The 18269-nt window shown below is 37.9% G+C and overlaps 1 long non-coding RNA gene across 2 annotated transcripts in view; it reads left to right on the forward strand.

Moving 5' to 3' along the window:
• The first annotated feature begins 1323 nt into the window (after positions 1–1323).
• Positions 1324–18269, forward strand: part of LOC104003183 (uncharacterized) — a 110056-nt gene continuing 93110 nt past the window's right edge. For both annotated transcript variants that reach the window (XR_001711396.4, XR_001711395.3), the window contains exon 1: positions 1324–1792. This is a non-coding gene — a long non-coding RNA (uncharacterized LOC104003183). The remainder of the gene's footprint in view (positions 1793–18269) is intronic.

Genomic DNA, 18269 nt, shown 5'->3' on the forward strand with positions numbered 1-18269 from the left:
ACACACCAATCAGCACTCTGTATTTGGCTAATCTGGTGGGACTTGGACAACCTTTATGTCTAGCTAAAGGATTGTAAACACACCAATCAGCACCCTGTGTCTAGCTCAAGGTTTGTAAACGCACCAATCTGCTCTGTGTCTAGCTAATCTAGTGGGGACTTAGAAAACTTTTGTGTCTAGCTCAGGGATTGTAAATGCACCTGTCAGCACCCTGTCAAAACGGACCAATCAGCTCTCTGTAAAACAGACCAATCAGCTCTCTGTAAAATGGGCCAATCAGCAGGATGTGGGTGGGGCTAGATAAGGGAGTAAAAGCAGGCTGCCCGAGGCAGCAGTGGCAACCGGGTCACATTCCACACTGTGGAAGGTTTGTTCTTTCACTGTTTGCAATAAATCTTGCTGCTGCTCACTCTTTGGGTCCACACTGCCTTTATGAATTGTAACACTCACCTCAGAGGTCTGCAGCTTCACTCCTGAGGCCAGTGAGACCATGAACCCACCAGAAGGAAGAAGCTCGGAACACATCCAAACATCAGAAGGAATAAACTCCGGACACGCCGCCTTTAAGAACTGTAACACTCACCGTGAGGGTCCATGGCTTCATTCTTGAAGTCAGTGAGACCAAGAACCCACCAATTCCGGACACAATAGGACATAGGAGATTAAAGCATAAACCTAGGGCAAAACAAGAAGCAAGTCTGCCTGATAACATAGGGCTTGAGCATTTAGGTTGGGTCTATGGTGTAGATAATTCTGTTTGGTTGGAGGCACATCGATTTAGAGGGAGTTGTGAAGGCCTGTAGGAGATATGAGGGTTTGAAATAGCCAATGTGGGGAGGGGAAAACAACCTGATCAAAGACCAGAAAAGGCTTGTGGAGAAGTTTTGAGGGCCTACCTGAACTTGGAGATAACTAAATTGAGATGCCATCAATCTTTGCTATGGGAAGGTTTTTCTCCTAACCTTGCCTCAGGAAATCCATGAAAAAGTGACTAGGAAAACTGCTAGATAATCAGTGTTGGCAAGGTGTGTGTGGCAGGGCAGGGTGTAGGGGGAGCTGCAGCTATTGGCAAGAAAAGTGTTGACATGATAAGCCGTGAGATCTGGGCTGGGTATGGAAGTATGCAGGGAGATTATTCGCCATGGTCTGGCATTTGCGTGTGTCTTCTGAGCAAAGGATGTTTGCTCAAGGTTATTTGCATATTGGACAACCTTGGGAAGTTGTAGACAATGTTTCCGTCCAGAGAGATGCAGATCTTTTTCTTCCTGGAATCATTCCAGCGTAATAATGTCTCCTTCCCGTCACTAGAGCATTCTAGATAATAAAGGTAATTGTTTCTCCCTGGAGGGGAGGACTAGCAGGTTGGCCAGTGACCCATAGATAAGATCCAGGTCTCCTTATTTTGGAGTCCTCAGCTGTGACACAGATCCATGTGTGTGCAGCACTGACCTCACCCCTGTGGTACTTGCAAAGCTAGTTAGGGGAACTCATGTGAACAAGAAACCCAGGCCTTCTGTGCTGTGAGCAGTAAACTGTTGAAATTCATTTGGAATCATTACATCCTTTCTGCTTGAACTTATGAAAGTGTGGGCACCAACCTACCAGCTATAGCAGTTTGTTGCTACTGCTTAAGGGCTGCTTGACTGCTTGACACAGTGAAGTGAGGACAGAGGAGGCCAATTACAGAGTGGGTGTGAAATGAAAAGAAAGGAGACTTTGATGGATGTGAAGAGCAATGTGTGAGTGCAAGACAGGATATAATAAGTGCCTACAGCTTATTCCCCCAAAAAAGGTAACATGCCTTGGGAAGGGTTTGTGAAGGAGGTTCTATTTCAAGCCATTCTTTGATGATTGGAATGTTGTGGTGCTCAATGATTAAGAATGATGGGAGTTTCTTCAATGTGGGTGAATAAACAGCAGATGCAGAAGTTGAAAGCTAGAAGGTAAGAGACCGAGCTTGAGTGGAATAGCTCGGGGCACATGGAGAGGGCAGAGTTGCCCAGTTTAACCCAGTTTAACAGTTATGAGGCCCGATGAAATGATGCTAGAAATGGCTTCAGTGAGGCCAGCATCCAAGTAGCAGACAAGCTTGACAGCAAAGTGCATGAATCAAAGGCTAAAATGATTAAACTTCAGAATATTAATTTTTTTTTGACATAGAGTTTCACTCTTGTTGCCCAGGCTGGAGTGCAATGGTGCAGTCTCAGCTCACTGCAACCTCCACCTTCTGGGTTCAAGCAATTCTCCTGCCTCAGCCTCCCAAGTAGTTGGGATTACAATCATGTGCCACCATGCCAAGCTAATTTTTTGTATTTAGTATAGACAGGGCTTCACCATGTTGGTCAGGCTGGTCTTGAACTCCTGACCTCAGGTGATCCACTAGCCTTAGCCTCCCAAAGTGCTAGGATTACAGGCGTGAGCCATCATGCCCAGCCAGAATATTGTTCAGTTGAACAAAAACTAGGGATCTGTAAAAGGGAAGTAAGAGAACATAGCACTTATTTTTGTGATGTTTCTTGTATTAAAAGTGCTTTTGAGACTCACTGCCTGCCTTCATTTCTGGAGTCCACACACCCAATTTAGAAAGTTATAAGTATTTATTGTCAAGTCTGATCTTTAAAGCAGAATGCTGCATTTGAATTGTACCCCTTTAAGAAAAATAAACCCCGGGGAAAAGTAAGAGCTACTTAGGAGTTGGGATCTTTGCAGTGACAGAGACACAGCTAGGATGCAAGTTTACACAGAAGCCTTGAAGCCAAGGAACTTTGAGTGATTTAAAGAATTGCTTTCGTAAGAGAAAAAAGTTTCCTGTCCTATTTTTTTTTGCTTTAGTATCTGCTCTGTGTCATATTTTTTCCTTTCCTTTACTAATTTATTTATTTAGCAAGAATAATGTTGTTACTTTTAAATTTTGGTGTTTTATCTACTTTTCCTAATCAAAAACGTCAAGCAGATGGCTTGTGTGTTTTTATATTGCTTATATGAATGTCAAGTAAATATATTAGAAATGTTTTAATTTTAACTAGGATTCATGCTTTCCTGAGAGATGCTTTTAAAAATATTTTTGGGTTTATTATACTTTCTCTTGTATGACTTTTTTCTTCATTTTCTTCATCCTCTGGAAATGTCATTAGCAGAGCAAACTAAAAAGGCAAATAAAGATGTCTAGGGAAGCAGACTGCCCTCGCTTTTCCAACTCCGGATAAATTATACAACAAGGTTACTCTCCCAATTAGATAATGTCTTGGGATATAACCAGTCACTTCTAAATACAAGCACATTTGAATTTTAAAATATTAGTTTTCTAACAGGTAATGCTTTTAGAATTTCTGTCTGGGCTAAGTACAAAGTGTAGCAGGCCGATCTCAGTGTAGAAAATGGTATTACATAATTCAGGCCAAGAGACTTTTGCAATGGTAAGTACAAATTCACCAAACATGCATACGTACATGCACACGTATACACAAATCTGTATGACTTGTTTTAAACATTTTTCTTTGACCATTTGATTGTTGAGTCATCGCTTGAATGTTTTTCCTTCGGTGTTCCTCTATTAGTTTTTGACTAGTAATAATTCTATTATTATTCACATTTTTGAAGGATGAGGGGAATTAGAGGAAGACTGTTAAGAGTTTGTGTCATTTTTAGGTTGAATGAAGACGTGGTATTTCTAGGACAGGAAATCTCTCAATATTTTAACATCTGATTTTTCTTGAAGGATATCCTTTTTCTGGGCATTCAATGAAATAAACAGGAGTTTTTGAAAATTCAGCAACTAACACCTAAATATAATAATAAATATATTTTCGTGTATATATTTATGCATATTTAACTGAAACACACATTATACACAAGGCTCTTAACTTTTCCATTCAAAAACTTTTCTCCATCTGCTTTTGTAACTCTAATGAAGATACTAAAATACTTTATATACTTTCAAAACTACTTTTATTTTAAAGTCATTTCTGGAAATATTTACATTTTTCAGCAATATAAATCATAGTCTTCATTTAGCCTGACCCTGCTGGCTCAGGAATATGGAATACAGTATTAGTTTCTGTAAGACTGAATTGACTTCACTATGAAATAAGGCTTTCTCGGTATCAGTCCTGCAGAAATATATTGGTTACAGCTAAAATGTATGGCTATGCTTACGCTAAAACATACAGACATTATAAAAGTGTATATTGGTTTCGGTAACAATGTATTCTTTCCAATGGATTCATGTGGCTTTCAGCAAGAATGTATTGATTTCATTAAAATTGCTCCTTGAGATAAACAAAAATTCAGTTAAAATGCATTGGTTTCTGTTAAAGTTCATTGACTGAAGTGAAGAACATTACACTATTATTGGGTAGCCTCAGGGTTTGGTAAGTATTGAATAGAGAAGTATACTAAGTAATAATAAAGGCTGGGGAAAACAAAGATATTATAAACTGTATAAAGATGTAAAAATATTCAACATGTATTATTAGACTGAGTTTTCCCAGAGGCACTAAGAGTTGCCTCAGATACTTTTTACAAAGTCACTTCAACCTCAGTGTATTTGAATTCATAGGAAGTCCAAGTACCTTACTGTATAGAGAAACTCTTCCTCTGTTCAAATTATTCCTCAGGAGGGCATTGGATTCATGAGGGTGCACTTCAGATCACATGTCTGCAAATTCTACACGAAATATGTGTGCATTAGCTCTTTGAAGCACCATACTCTGTGTGTGTGCATGCGTGCACGCACGCGTGGGTGTGCGTGATATGCACAGGACTTAAAATATTCACATATAGTGGGCCACACTCTGGGAAAACCCAGTTTATTTCGTTCAACCCACATATGCATTTTTATGCTTGCTGTAGAGAAAAGAAAGACCTAGAGAAGGTAGAGGAAGGATAAGTACGGTTACCCACATTTCCTCACATTTCGATTTCTAAGCAAACAAGATCAGAACTTAAGACTCCTTTGGGTGAAATTTTATTTAAATACTGTTAATTACAATACCACCTAGCTTTTATTCAAGCAGAAGGTAGATATGTGCATTTCACTTGGGGAAATATTTTTCTCATTATTATTGTTTTACGTAATCTAAGCAATCCAAGATCAGAGTAGAAAACATAAAAACATAAGCAAATATAAGTTATTTTTAATTACATCAAATCCTATTATTGATGAATAATCTCCCTGTTAATATATTTTGGCACCTGTTTTTAATAGACATTTTAATGCTCCATAAATACCATTCTATCTTTATATATTTACACGATTAGAAATTATACTACATGAACTTTATTCTAAACTGTCTTTTTAGTGTATACAGGAAACTGTGTAAAATGTAAGGTCACAGATAAATGACTTATAAAGCTGAGACTCATGTATGTATCATGCAGATGAGGAAGTATAGAGTTGACAGTGTCCAGAACCCCCTGTGCACCCTTTCCAATCCAAATCCCTCCCTTCCCTTCAAAGTTAACCATTATCTTGACTTCCATGCTAATCATTTCCTTGCTTGTCTTCATACGTTTTCTTCCTACCTGTACTAAGTATGCCTTCCCAAACACGATTGAAATTTGATTTAGTTTTGAAATGTATTTAAATGGAAACATAAAGCAAATATTATTTTCGACTGGCTTCTTTTATCCAATATCATGTTTGTGAGATCAATGTACATTGTTGCAAAATAGCTGTAATGTGTTAATTACGATGAAGCATTCCATTGAATGATATGCCAGTGTTTGTTTATCTACACGACTGATGGACATTTGGGCTGCTTTTGCTTTGGGCTCCTATGAACAAGGATGCTGTGAACCCATGTCCCGGGAACATGCATGCATTCATTTCTTTGTGGTATATCTAGGTGTGGAGTTGAAGGGTCGTGAGGTTTATGTATCTTAGTCAATAATGCCAACGAACTTTCTAAAGTAGTGGTACTAATTTACACTCTCAACATCAGTATGTTACTCATCAGTTCTGCTTGCTTACTCTAAATCCTTGGCAACACTTGGTATTTTCATTCTAATTTTAGTTATGGGGAGGGTATAAAATAATATTTCCTATGATTTTAGTTAACATTTATCTGGTGATTAACACTGTTTAAGAGCCTTCCTTCCTTTCTTTCTTCTTTATTTTGGGTCGCCAGTCTTTTAATTGTTTTTTAATTGTTTTGAAGAAATCTTTTATATATTCTATACACCAATAATGGGTAAACTCTGGACTATGGGCCAAATCTGATTTGCCATATTTTGGTGAATGCAGTGTTATTGAAACTCAGCCACACTTACTTTCATGCTACAAGGGCAGAGTTTAGTAGTTGAGACAGAAGCTGTATGGCTTGCAAAGTCTGAATTATTTACTATCTGGCCTTTTACAGAAAAGGTTTTCTAACCTCTGGCACCCACTAATCTTTTGCTGGTCATATATTTAGCAAACATCTTTTATCTTTGTATGGCTTGCCTTTTCATGTTCTTGATGCTATTTATTTGATAAGCATGATTTCTTAATTTTAATGTGCTCATGATGATTGCTCTGTGCATTTCAATTATAAATAAACTGCCCTTATCCTAAATTCATGAGAATATTCTCTGGCATTATTTTCTAAGAAAACATTTTGATTTGCTTTTCACATATATTTCCATAATCTAATTGGAGTTTTTATGAATAGTGTGATATAGGAGTTTAGCTTCATTATTTTTTTCTGATGCATACCAAAAATGTCCCAGAACTATTAATAAAGACCACTATTATCCCATGCGTGTGCAATGCCACCTATTAAAAAATTAAATGTTTATATATGCATCATATATTTTTATACTCTTATCTTCCTCCATGGGCATATTCTCTATCCTTATGCTAATATTGCAATATCTTCATTACTGTAGTTTTATTATAAGATGTAATAACCTAGATAAAATCTTGACATCTTGTCCTTTTCAAGGGTGTCATGAATATTCTTGGCCCTTTGAATATTCATATAAATTGTATAATCCACTTGTCAAATTCACTCTCTAATTGGGATTGTGGTTAGAATTCCTTGACCCTATAGCTCAGTTTGTAGAGAACTGACATATTACAATTGACATATTACATATTGAGTTTTTAATGCATGGGCTTGATAAATATCTCTATTCAAATATTCTTTCATTTATCTTAGCAACATTTCATAGGTTCCTACATAAAGGCCTTGCATTTTTTTTAGGTTTATTCCTTTATATTTAGTATTTTTAATGCTTTTGAAAGTAGTTCTAAAATTTCATTTTGTTTCTTACTGGTATATACAACTACAATTCATTTCAATATTTTCTTTGAAAATCTTTATAGCTTTTGGGCCGGGCGCGGTGGCTCACGTCTGTAATCCCAGCCCTTTGGGAGGCCGAGGTGGGCGGATCACGAGGTCAGGAGATCCAGACCATCCTGGCTAACACGGTGAAACCCCGTCTCTACTAAAAATACAAAAAATTAGCCGGGCGTGGTGGTGGGCGCCTGTAGTCCCAGCTACTCAGGAGGCTGAGGCAGGAGAATGGCGTGAACCTGGGAGATGGAGCTTGCGGTAAGCTGAGATTGTGCCACTGCACTCCAGCCTGGGCGACAGAGCGAGACTCTGTCTCAAAAAAAAAAAAAAAAAAATCTTTAAAACTTTTGTTTTATATATAGCTATTGATGCAGTTTTATTTTGCCTTACTGGGTTACTTACTAGGTTGGTGCAAAAGTAATTGTGATTTTTGCCATAAAAAAAAGGCAAAAACTGCAATTAGTTTTGTACCAACCGAATAGAATCTCCAGTGCTTATTGAACCTGAGTGATGCATGTAGGTAAACATTTTGGTTTTTTTGCACCCAGTAACAGAGAAAAAGCTTTCAATATTTTTTAAGGATACTTTTTATCAGGTTTAGGTACTTCCCTTCTATTGTTAGTGGAGATCATTTTTTAAAACCATCAATAATATTGGATTTTATTATTTTTCCAAGATTGTATAGTTTTATAGTATGTAGGGTGTTTATGGTCTGTGCACACACACATAAAGGCTTTAATGAAAAATTTCATTTCTTTATTAATGAGAGGATTATTCATATTCACAATTTTGTGTGATGTTTTGATATTGTTTTTTGGAGGAATTTGTCAATTTTATCTAACTGAACTTATTGGCATAGAATTCTTAATAAAATCATTGAATGTTTTAATCTCTTTAGTACCTATAGTAATGAAAAATTTATCAAAATAATGAAAAATTTATTTATTGAGAGCAACTTTCTCCCAGTCTACATTCTGAAACAGAATCTCCAAGACACTCTGGTAATATATTGTATCAATGGGTTTTCATCTTAGCTGCACACCGGAAATGGCCAATTCGAAGGCCCCATCCAAGACCGGTGTACTTAGAATGCTGTGGGTAAGTCTCAGGTGTAGATATTTTCAAGAGGCTCTTCAGGTGATTCTGATATCCAATCAAGGTTGAGAAGTATTGCACTGGTACTTCTGGAATACTGAATTCAGTTTCTACTTATCAAGACTGGGAGCAAAATTATTTTACTTCCGTGAGCATATAACTTCATTTAAAAAGTAAAATGAGGGTTTAAGCATAACAACCCCAAAGGTTTTCATGGATAAGGAAAGGTGGTAAATATGGTCTGGGCAGCAGCCAAGTATAAGAAAATAGGGCATTTTCTGGGATAAACTGGACGGCGTGTCCCACCAGAAGCATTTCAATCCTCTTCTTCTTTTCATCTTCTAACATTGTAATGAGCAAACAAAACATCTCTGAGATGACTTTGGCTCTTGAATTCTGGATTAAATGAACATCTAGGTCCCTTCTAGCTTCTATATACTCCATAAAATTATACCCATCACTCTAGGGAACTAGTGTGTGATTTAAGTCTTTCTTATGTACTTACAGAAGTAGTCAGAGTTTGCAAGACAAGCAGAATCTAGATAAAGTACCTGATAGATTTGCAAAGAACTTTAATTGTTTCCACATTTTTTTCATTTAATTTAGTGATTTCTAAGAAATAGGATGGAAATTATAGAAACTGTCAGGTACTTGGGTTCACATTATCTTTTTCCTGGAAAGTACATGTATGGGCTTTGCCAAAGAGAAATTGCACCGGATACTTGTGAAAAATGGCAAGGAAGACTTATTCGACTTATTCAGGACTATTGCAATGAAGGAGAGAGATGGAACTCAACTGCACTGAAACAAAAGGCAGGAGAGCTTGTAATCCCTGAGGTGAGCTAGTGAGAAAGTACTGCAGGATAGTAAGGCAGAGGCTGGTCAGTGTGATTAGGCCATCTGTGTTTGCTGATTGTCACTGATCGAAGTTAGGTTCTGACCTTTCCACAGAGACTGGGAGATAGGGGTACTATCTTTATGATCACATTTCAAAGGGATGGCTCCCACATCAGATTTATTTCTCAAATGGGCAGAGAAAGGACTTACAATGCATGTTTTCTAAAGCAAATGTTCTATGAAAAAAAAAGAGGTCAGGGACCTATAGTTAGGAACAAACCTGTCTAAAGTTTAGCCAAGCTGAGGGGAATGTTAAAGCCATGTAGGTCAGCTTTTTAAAAGTAAGAAATAAGATAGAAATTGATTTTTCTCTTCTGGGGATCTGTAAGCAAAGCTCTATTAATATTATTCTGCCTGTGTGGGGTGTGTGTGTGAGCATGTGCGCACACATATGTACATGTGCATGTGAGTTTGTTTAAGAAAACTGAAAGCTCAGTCCTGCAGGTTCACTGGGAAGGTGACATGAGGCCGAGTTGATTTCTGTGGACTTGGGGCCATAGTATTACAAGCCTGCTTCAGATAAATACATCAGTTTTTTCCTGTTTCATATCTAGAGTTCTTCTTTGAAAGGTTGTCTCTTTTTGTTTATACATTCTTTTACCCCAGAAAACTACTTCAGATATAGAGGCTTTTTTGGATGTTATTAATGCAGTATATGGGTCAAAAGCAGATTTGTTTTATGTTAGCTCAATGGAGACCTTAAAAATTGATTTTTATGAAAATTGTCACAAAGGTCATGCCATTTACTTTCTCCCAAAATGGCTTTCCTTTAATATGAAGGTTCTAAATGAAAGGCTTTGGTCTTGGAAAGCGTTGCAGATTAAATTTGCCTACATTAAATTCTAATATTTTCTGCTCAGTGTTGGTGGTCTGTCATTTCCATATTCTGTTTAAAGTTTTTCAGACATACAAAAACTGAAAATATTTATCACCAGCTGACCTACAGTACAAGAAATGTGAAAGGAAGGCCTCCAAGCAGGAGGAAAGCAATACTAAATGGAATCTGGACTTACATGAAGACACTGGAAGGTAACCACATAGGTAACAATATAGGACATTTTTCTTTTTCTTTTCTTTTCTTTCTTTTTTTTTTTTTTTTTTTTTTTGAGATAGAGTCTCACTCCTTCATCCAGGCTGGAGTGCAGTGGTGCAATCTTGGCTCAATGCAACCTCCACCCCCGCTGGTTCAAGCAATTCTTGTGCCTCAGCCTCCCGAGTAGCTAGCATTGCAGGCATGTGCCACCATGCCTGGCTAATTTTTTGTATTTTTAGTAGAGATGGGTTTCACCATGTTGGCCAGGCTGGTCTCGAACTCCTGTCCTCAAATGATCTGTCTATCTAGGCCTCCCAAAGTGCTGGGATTACAGGTGTCAGCCACTGCATTCGGCCAAGGACATTTTTCTTACGCATTTTGCCATTCAATGCAGTCTGTGGGTTAGCATAATAGCAATAGGAGTGTTCTAGGTATTCCCCTCAAACTTCCGCAGCCTCAAAGGCTCGCTCTCTTTATGCAGACAAGCTCCAGTAGAAGAGTTTATCAGAGGCAAGGTTACCAGAAACCCTGAATTAATGTTTCTAGTAAAGGAGCATCAGTGATAACCAGAAAGGGAGGGCACTGGAAGCCTAATGGGAGTTCAAGCTGTGTTTTTGGTAACCACCTACACTTGCTGCTGCTTATACCGTGAACTATTGACTGGGATGAATGTTTCCACGAAAGGCCATTCTTCTTGTAAAATTTCATCAGAATTTAAACCCTTCTGATGCTGACCCACTTGCGTTTCTCTGCTTAGTCCCGGACTCTTATTTGACAGTTAATTACAGTAAGCCTGAACTGTTGAACTGCCTCACAGACCAGTTCAAACTTTCCAACAAAATAAATTGAGCTTCACTTCATCTGAATTAAAAGGTTGAAGCTTTCATCAAGAATCTGGACTCTGCCCCCTGCTTTGGGAAATGAAGCATGCGTTGAGACATTATTTTTCTCTCTCAAATACCCAATTGCTGCAATAGTAAAAAAGAAGCAGAAAACATTCAAGTGAAAAGAAAATCGTGCACTAATTACTGGATGTGCTGTTCTGAAGTTCTAATTTCAAGAAAAATGCACAGCCAGTATTTCTAACGGGAAATGAACCAACTTTGAGACCAGCCAGGTTTTTGCATCTTTAATTTGTACTGGGTGCTTTTGATATTGCAGGCCTAGAGAGATAAAAAGCAACTGAGACAATAGGCAGGTGCTGCAGTCCTTTTCAGATGCTGAGCTCTCCCTGGTATCCTAATTACAGACTCTTTACATGAAGAATTCTTTTTGAAGCTAATCATAGTGCTGAAGGTAATGAGAGTGAAGGTATCCAGAGGATGCTAATGAAAAAGTTGAGAAATCTCTTTCGAGGATGTCTTAATTAAGAGGTCTGTCTTTCAAGGGAAAGAGAACAAACATTTATTATTGAGGACCTACTATACACCAGGCTTTGTGCTTAGTGTATTTCACTTGAGACCTGTATTCATCCAGTCCTTCACTGACTGTGAACATACAAATGAGGTTACCTTACTATATATGCCTTTTCTATCTCATGTGCCTATGGGAACACAGGCTCATTTTCAAGGTTTCTTCTATTCTATTATCTATGAGAATTCTTAGGGGTTGTTTCCCAGGCTCTCATGATCCCGTTCTCATAGCTGCGCACTTTGGTTGCACTGGTGAGGAAAGAATCCACCCCTCTGTTGCACAGTGTTTCATTTATTGAAAGTGTCATTGCAGCAGAACTGATGGATCCCAAAAGTTCTGAGACAACTCTTCTAGTTTACACATTTTTAGCACCCATTCCCCCAGATTTCTGGTGCCAAATTTCCTTCCCTGTTGTCCTGCAGAAAAACTTCAAATTTGTCCTATGTCTCTGTCTGTTCTCATACATTATGGTGAAATCTGGGCACTACCATCATGAAACAATTCAAATTTATTTCCCATGGTATTCTTCAGCTCTTCTCTCTCTGGAGTAAATCCTTGCCCATAATAAATACTTAACTGTACATGCCAGATTTATTCAAATTTCAAGTTTGACCTAGTTAAGAACACTGCTAGAGAAATATCATCTCACAAAATTCTTGCAATAATACGTCAAGGAGGTGACTGTCCTTATCTCCTTTGACAGCTGAGGAGCCAATTAAGTGATTTCCCCAAAGTCAACATCTTGTAGAGCTGAGATTTGAACTCTAACATTGATATAGTTTTAACACTGAATGTTTTGGGATAAATACAGACCTTGAGAAAAGAAAATAACATAGTGCATATAGCCTCCCTAGCTAATAAAATAAGCTTTAAGGAAATACTTTCTTATGGAGTGGCCAATGGTCGATGTTTTCAACTCAGTAAATGGTTAACCTTCAGCATCCAATTATTCACTCGACACCTCTCTTTTCTGTGTCATCATTAATGTTTATAAGGCTGAGTAATTACAGTTTATAGAGCACAGTTTTAGTCCTGGTGGGGAAGAACCAAAAATTCACACAAGTGAGAAAAGGGTAAAGAGAAAACACAGGAAACAAAATAATATAGGCTGATATGGTTTGACTGTGTCCCCACCCAAATCTCATCTTGAATTGATAATCCCCACATGTTGTGAGAGAGACCTGGTGGGAGGTGGTTGAATCATGGGGGCGGTTACCCTCATGCTGTTCTCATAATAGTGAGTTCTCATGAGATCTGAAGGTTTTATAAGGGGCTTTCTCCGCTTTACTCGGCACTTCTCCTTCCCGCCGTCATGTGAAATAGGACGTGTTTGCTTCCCCTTCCACCATGATTGTAAGTTTCCTGAGGCCTCTCCATCCCTGTGAAACTGTGAGTCAATTAAACCTCTTTCCTTTATAAATTACACAGTCTCAGGCAGTTCTTTATAGCAGCGTGAGAATGGACTAATACGTAAGCCCATGATCAAATGTTGAAGCTCAATGTTATAAAAGAGCTACCTTTAACCAAATGCAGAGTAGGGTGTCTTTCCTCTCCTCTCTGCAATGGGAGTTCTAAAGCTTTAAAATTTCCCCACCATGTATATAAAACATTGAAGTGCCACAGTACTGAGCTGGGGAGTTTGGAAGACACTTTGGGATCATATACCTTTGTTTGGCATTTAATTGTTGGAGTAGGGTGGGACCAGATGAGCAAGTATATGGGGTTGTTGGGAGAGAAGGTGCTACTTAAAGCCACTCTCTGAAAGTCCTTTGCTTTGATGTCACCATTTTAAATACATTATCCCTTTTCAAATAATTCATGCCATGTGTAATACCTACAAACTGGAATGTATATGGTCTAGTTTTGGAGCTATAATATTGGGAGAGGCATAGTTGAAACCAAAATTAAGACTTTTACTCACAACATGTAAGAGACTTCAATTGCTTAGCTCACAGCCAATTGTACTAACCAGGCTGGATCCTTCTTATTCTCTGGTACCTTCAAACCTCCAGGGGCCTTTTATTCTCCTGCCTTATACACAATGTCTCTCATCTACAGCCTTCACCATCTTGGTTCCTTGAGCACCTCTCCCTCCATGCCGTCTTGTACATCCCACATATCAACAAAGCCCATTTCCCCTTCACACAATCTCTTTGATTGCTTTTCCTTTAAAAATCTGTGCATGTACCTTTCGTATATTTTTTGTAAAGGGAAGTCAATATAAATGTCTGGAAGATGCCTAACACCAACCATTGCTTGTTCAATCATAGGTGGCTATAGGGAGAGGGCTGTGAACCCTCATACACTGTAAGTATTCAGTCCCCACACAGGTCAAGCAGCTCTTTTCCAACAAGAGCACTCTTTTTTTTTTTTTTTTTTTTTGAGACGGAGTCTCGCTCTGTCGCCCCAGGCTGGAGTGCAGTGGCGGGATCTCGGCTCACTGCAAGCTCTGCCTCCCAGGTTCACGCCATTCTCCTGCCTCAGCCTCCTGAATAGCTGGGACTACAGGCCCCCGCTACCATACCCGGCTATTTTTTTTTTGTATTTTTAATAGAGACGGGGTTTCCCCATGCTAGCCAGGATGGTCTCGATCTCCTGACCTCATGATCCGCCCGCCTCGGCCTCCCAAAGTGCTGGGACTACAGGCGTGAGCCACGAGCACTCTTATAACATGATGCTGTTTTGTCCTCAGAGACCCAAGTGGTCATACCCCTGTTTACATATCCCCGTTCCAATTGATTTGCCTTAGTGTTACATGTCTCAGTACACACAAGCGTGTGATAGTGTGAGTTGTTAATGAAGTTTTTAATGTCAGGATTCATCCTGTTCTCTCTAAGTCGAATAACTTGGACTTTTTTTCCCCTTTGTCCAGATAAATGACCTCAGTTTCCCTAGTTTTAATTTCTTAGAGTATAGAGTATGCAATCAGTGTTAAAGAGTGCCAGTAAAATCTTCTTGCTGTAAAATTTCACCAACTGACATCAGCCGAATGACTAGAACCTTATTTCTAGAGAGTTATTCTTTTGTTTCAGGAATGGTGATCCAGAATTTCCCTCTTAACTTTCCGATCACACTAAAGATAAGAAACAACCAGTTCTTTTTTGTTTGTTTGTTTGTTTGTTTGAGATGGAGTCTCGCTCTCTTGCCCAGGATGGAGTACGGTGATGCAATCTCAGCTCACTGCAAACTCCACCTCCCAGGTTCAAGTGATTCTCCTGCCTCAGCCTCCTGAGTAGCTGGAATCACAGGCATGTGCCACTATGCCTGGGTAATTTTTGTATTTTTAGTAGAGACAGCGTTTCACCATGTTGGCCAGGCTGGTCTTGAATTCTTGACCTTAGGTGATCCACCCACCTTGGCCTCCCAAAGTGCTGGGATCACAGCTGTGAGCCACCATGCCCAACCATAAACAACCAGTTCTCAAATACAAAAAGTTAATGGAGGAACTAGAAGTGAAAATAATTATTTTAATTTTATTATTTTTATTTAATTTTTAAAAATAATTTCAGCTTTTATTTTAGATTTTAGGTGTACATGTGCAGGGTCATTACATGAGTATATTGTGTGATGCTGAGACTTGGAGTACAATTGATTTTATCACCCAGGTACTGAGCATAGTACTCAATAGATTGTTTTTCAGCCCTCTCTTCCCCATCTAGTAGTTCCAGTGTCTATTGTTGCCATCTTTATGTCTATGAGTACCCAATGTTTAGCTCCCACTTATAAGTAAGAACATGTGGTATTTAGTTTCCTGTTCCTCTGTTAATTTGCTTAGGATAATGGCCTCCAGCTGCATCCATGTTACTGCAAAGGATATGATCTCATTCTTTTTTATGGGTGCGTAGTATTCCATGATATATACACACAACATTTTCTTTATCCAATCCACTACTGACGGGCACCTAGGTTGATTCCATGTCTTTGCTATTGTGAATAGTGCTGCAATGAACATACAAGTGCATGTTTGTCTTTATGGTAGAAAATTTATTTTCTTTTAAATATATACCCAGTAATGGGATTTCTGGTTTGAATAATAGTTCTAACTCCTGTGAGAAATCTCTAAACTGCTTTCCACAATGGCTAAACTAATTTACATTCTCATCAATGGTGTATAAGCCTTCCTTTTCCCCTTTTCTCTGCAGTCTCACCAGCATCTATTGCTTTTTGACTTTTTAATAATAGCCATTCTGACTGCTGTGAGATGTAATCTCATTATAGTTTTGATTTGCTTTTCTCTGGTGGCTAGTGATGTTGAACATTTTTTCATAGTTTTTTGGCCCCTTGTGTGTCTTCTGTTGAGAAGCATCTGTTCAGGTTTTTTGCTGACTTTTTAATGGCATTGGTTTTTCCTTGTTGAATTGTTTAAGTTCCTGATAAATTCTGGATATTAGGCCTTTGCTGGATGAATACTTTGTGAATATTTTCTGCCATTCTGTACGTTGTCTCTTTTCTCTGTTGATAGTTTCTTTTGTGGTGAAGAAGCTCTTTAGTTAATTAGGTTTCACTTGTTAATATTTGTTTTTGTTTCAGTTGCTTTTGAGGACTTAGTCATATATTAATTCCCAAAGCCAACGTCCAGAAGGGTGTTTACTACGTTTTCTTCTGGGAATTTTTTTTTGAGACGGAGTATCGCTCTGTCGCCCAGTCTGGAGTGCAGTGGCGCGATAGTTTGAGATTTCATGTTTAAATATTTAATCCATCTTGAGTTATTTTTTGTGTATGGTGTAAGGTAGGAGTCATTTCATTCTTCTGCATAGGCCAGCTAGCTGTCCCAGCACCATTTATTGATTAGGGAGTCCTTTCTCCATTGCTTGTTGTTGTTGACTTTGTCAAAGATCAGATGGCTGTAGGTGTGCACCTTTATTTCTGGGTTCTCTGTTCTGTTCCATTGTCCTATGTGCCTGTTTTTCATACCAGTACCATGCTGTTTTGGTTACTGTAGCCTTATAGTACAGTTTGAAGATGGGTAATATGATGCCTTCAGCTTTGTTCTTTTTGTTTAGCATTGCTTTGCATTTTGGGGTTCTTTTTTGGTTTCATATGAATTTTACAATAGCTTCTCCCAGTTCTGTGAAAAGTGACATGGGTAGTGTGATTGGAATAACATTGAATCTTCAGATTGCTTTGGGCAGTATTGGCCATTTTTACAATATTGATTCTTCTAAACCATGAGCATCAATTTTTTTTTTATTTGTATCATCTATGATTTCTTTCAGCAGTGTTTTGTGGTTCCTGTAGAGATGTTTCACCTCCTTGGTTAGATGTATTTCTAGGTATTTCTTTTTTTTTTTTTTTTTTTTTTTTGCAGCTCTTTTAATGGTATTGCATTCTTGATTTTATTCTCAGCTTGAATGTTATTGGTGTATAGAAATACTACTGATTTTTGTTCATTGATTTTGTATCCTGAAACTTTACTGAAATTTAGTTACAGGAGACTTTTGGCAGTGTTTTTGGGGTTTTCTGGGGATAGAATAATATCATCCTTGAATAGAGATAATTTGACTTCCTTTTTTTTTTTTTTCTATTTGAATGCCTTTTATTTCTTTCTCTTGCCTGACTGCTCTGGCTAAGTTTTCCTCCTTTTTATTTTGTATTTCAGATTCCAAAGGGTGACAAAAGTACCCATTGCCTATTTAGAAGAAATTTTAGTCTAATTTTGTCATGTCACTATATACCAAAACTGTGTTATTTAAATCCATGAAGGTTGGTGACTTCCTCACAGTCACACAATATGTTCAGGTTCATCTAAGGATAATATTTTGGTCTTTTCCTACGATATCATTCTGCAAGTGTTATGAAGAAAAGGAAGACGGGAAAAGGGGCAGGTAGGGAGAGAAAGAGGGAGGGAAAAGGTCTCATTATATAATCAGGCAATGCATATTTGATTTACCTTTAGAATCTGAATTCTAATATTTTATATATTATTTTACACTTTAGGTAGTGACAACTGCTTCATTATCAAACTTGATTAAACACCCTCACTCTGGCCCCTACCCCGCAACGGTAGTCAGAATCATGGAATATAGATCTGAACTGAAGCTTGGAAGAAATAGATATTTCTTTCTTTTTCTTCTCTCTCTGATTATTTTGTTAGAATAATCAGAGTATGTGTGAGAATTTGTCCTTGTCATAGAATCTGTACTCTTAGACATTTTGTTCCCAGAGGATTCTGCCAAGATATTCATTGAAGAAAGCAGAATTATTGCAGTTTCAAAACTCTTTGACAAATGTTTTTTCCCTATAGTCTAATGCCTATATGTCAGTATTAAAAATAGTCATGTTTAAGGACTAAAGCCATCATCCTTTGTAAAATCAGTATCTCCAATTTTAATGAATGTGATTCTCTTTGATAAATGTCATTCCATTTCTTTTTGGTGAACCCCTGTGGCAATTCATCTTTCATAAGAATGGCTGAAAATAACTAGAATTTTTAAAAACAGCATTAAACATGAATGAAACAGTGAAAAATAAATTCCTGGAAAAAAATCATCAGGAAATTGACTTGTTTGAAATCAAATATTTTCAAGGGAAAGATTTACCTCAAACAAAGAAAT

Source organism: Pan troglodytes, chromosome 17 (assembly GCF_028858775.2).
Source record: "Pan troglodytes isolate AG18354 chromosome 17, NHGRI_mPanTro3-v2.0_pri, whole genome shotgun sequence".
Lineage (NCBI taxonomy): Eukaryota > Metazoa > Chordata > Mammalia > Primates > Hominidae > Pan > Pan troglodytes.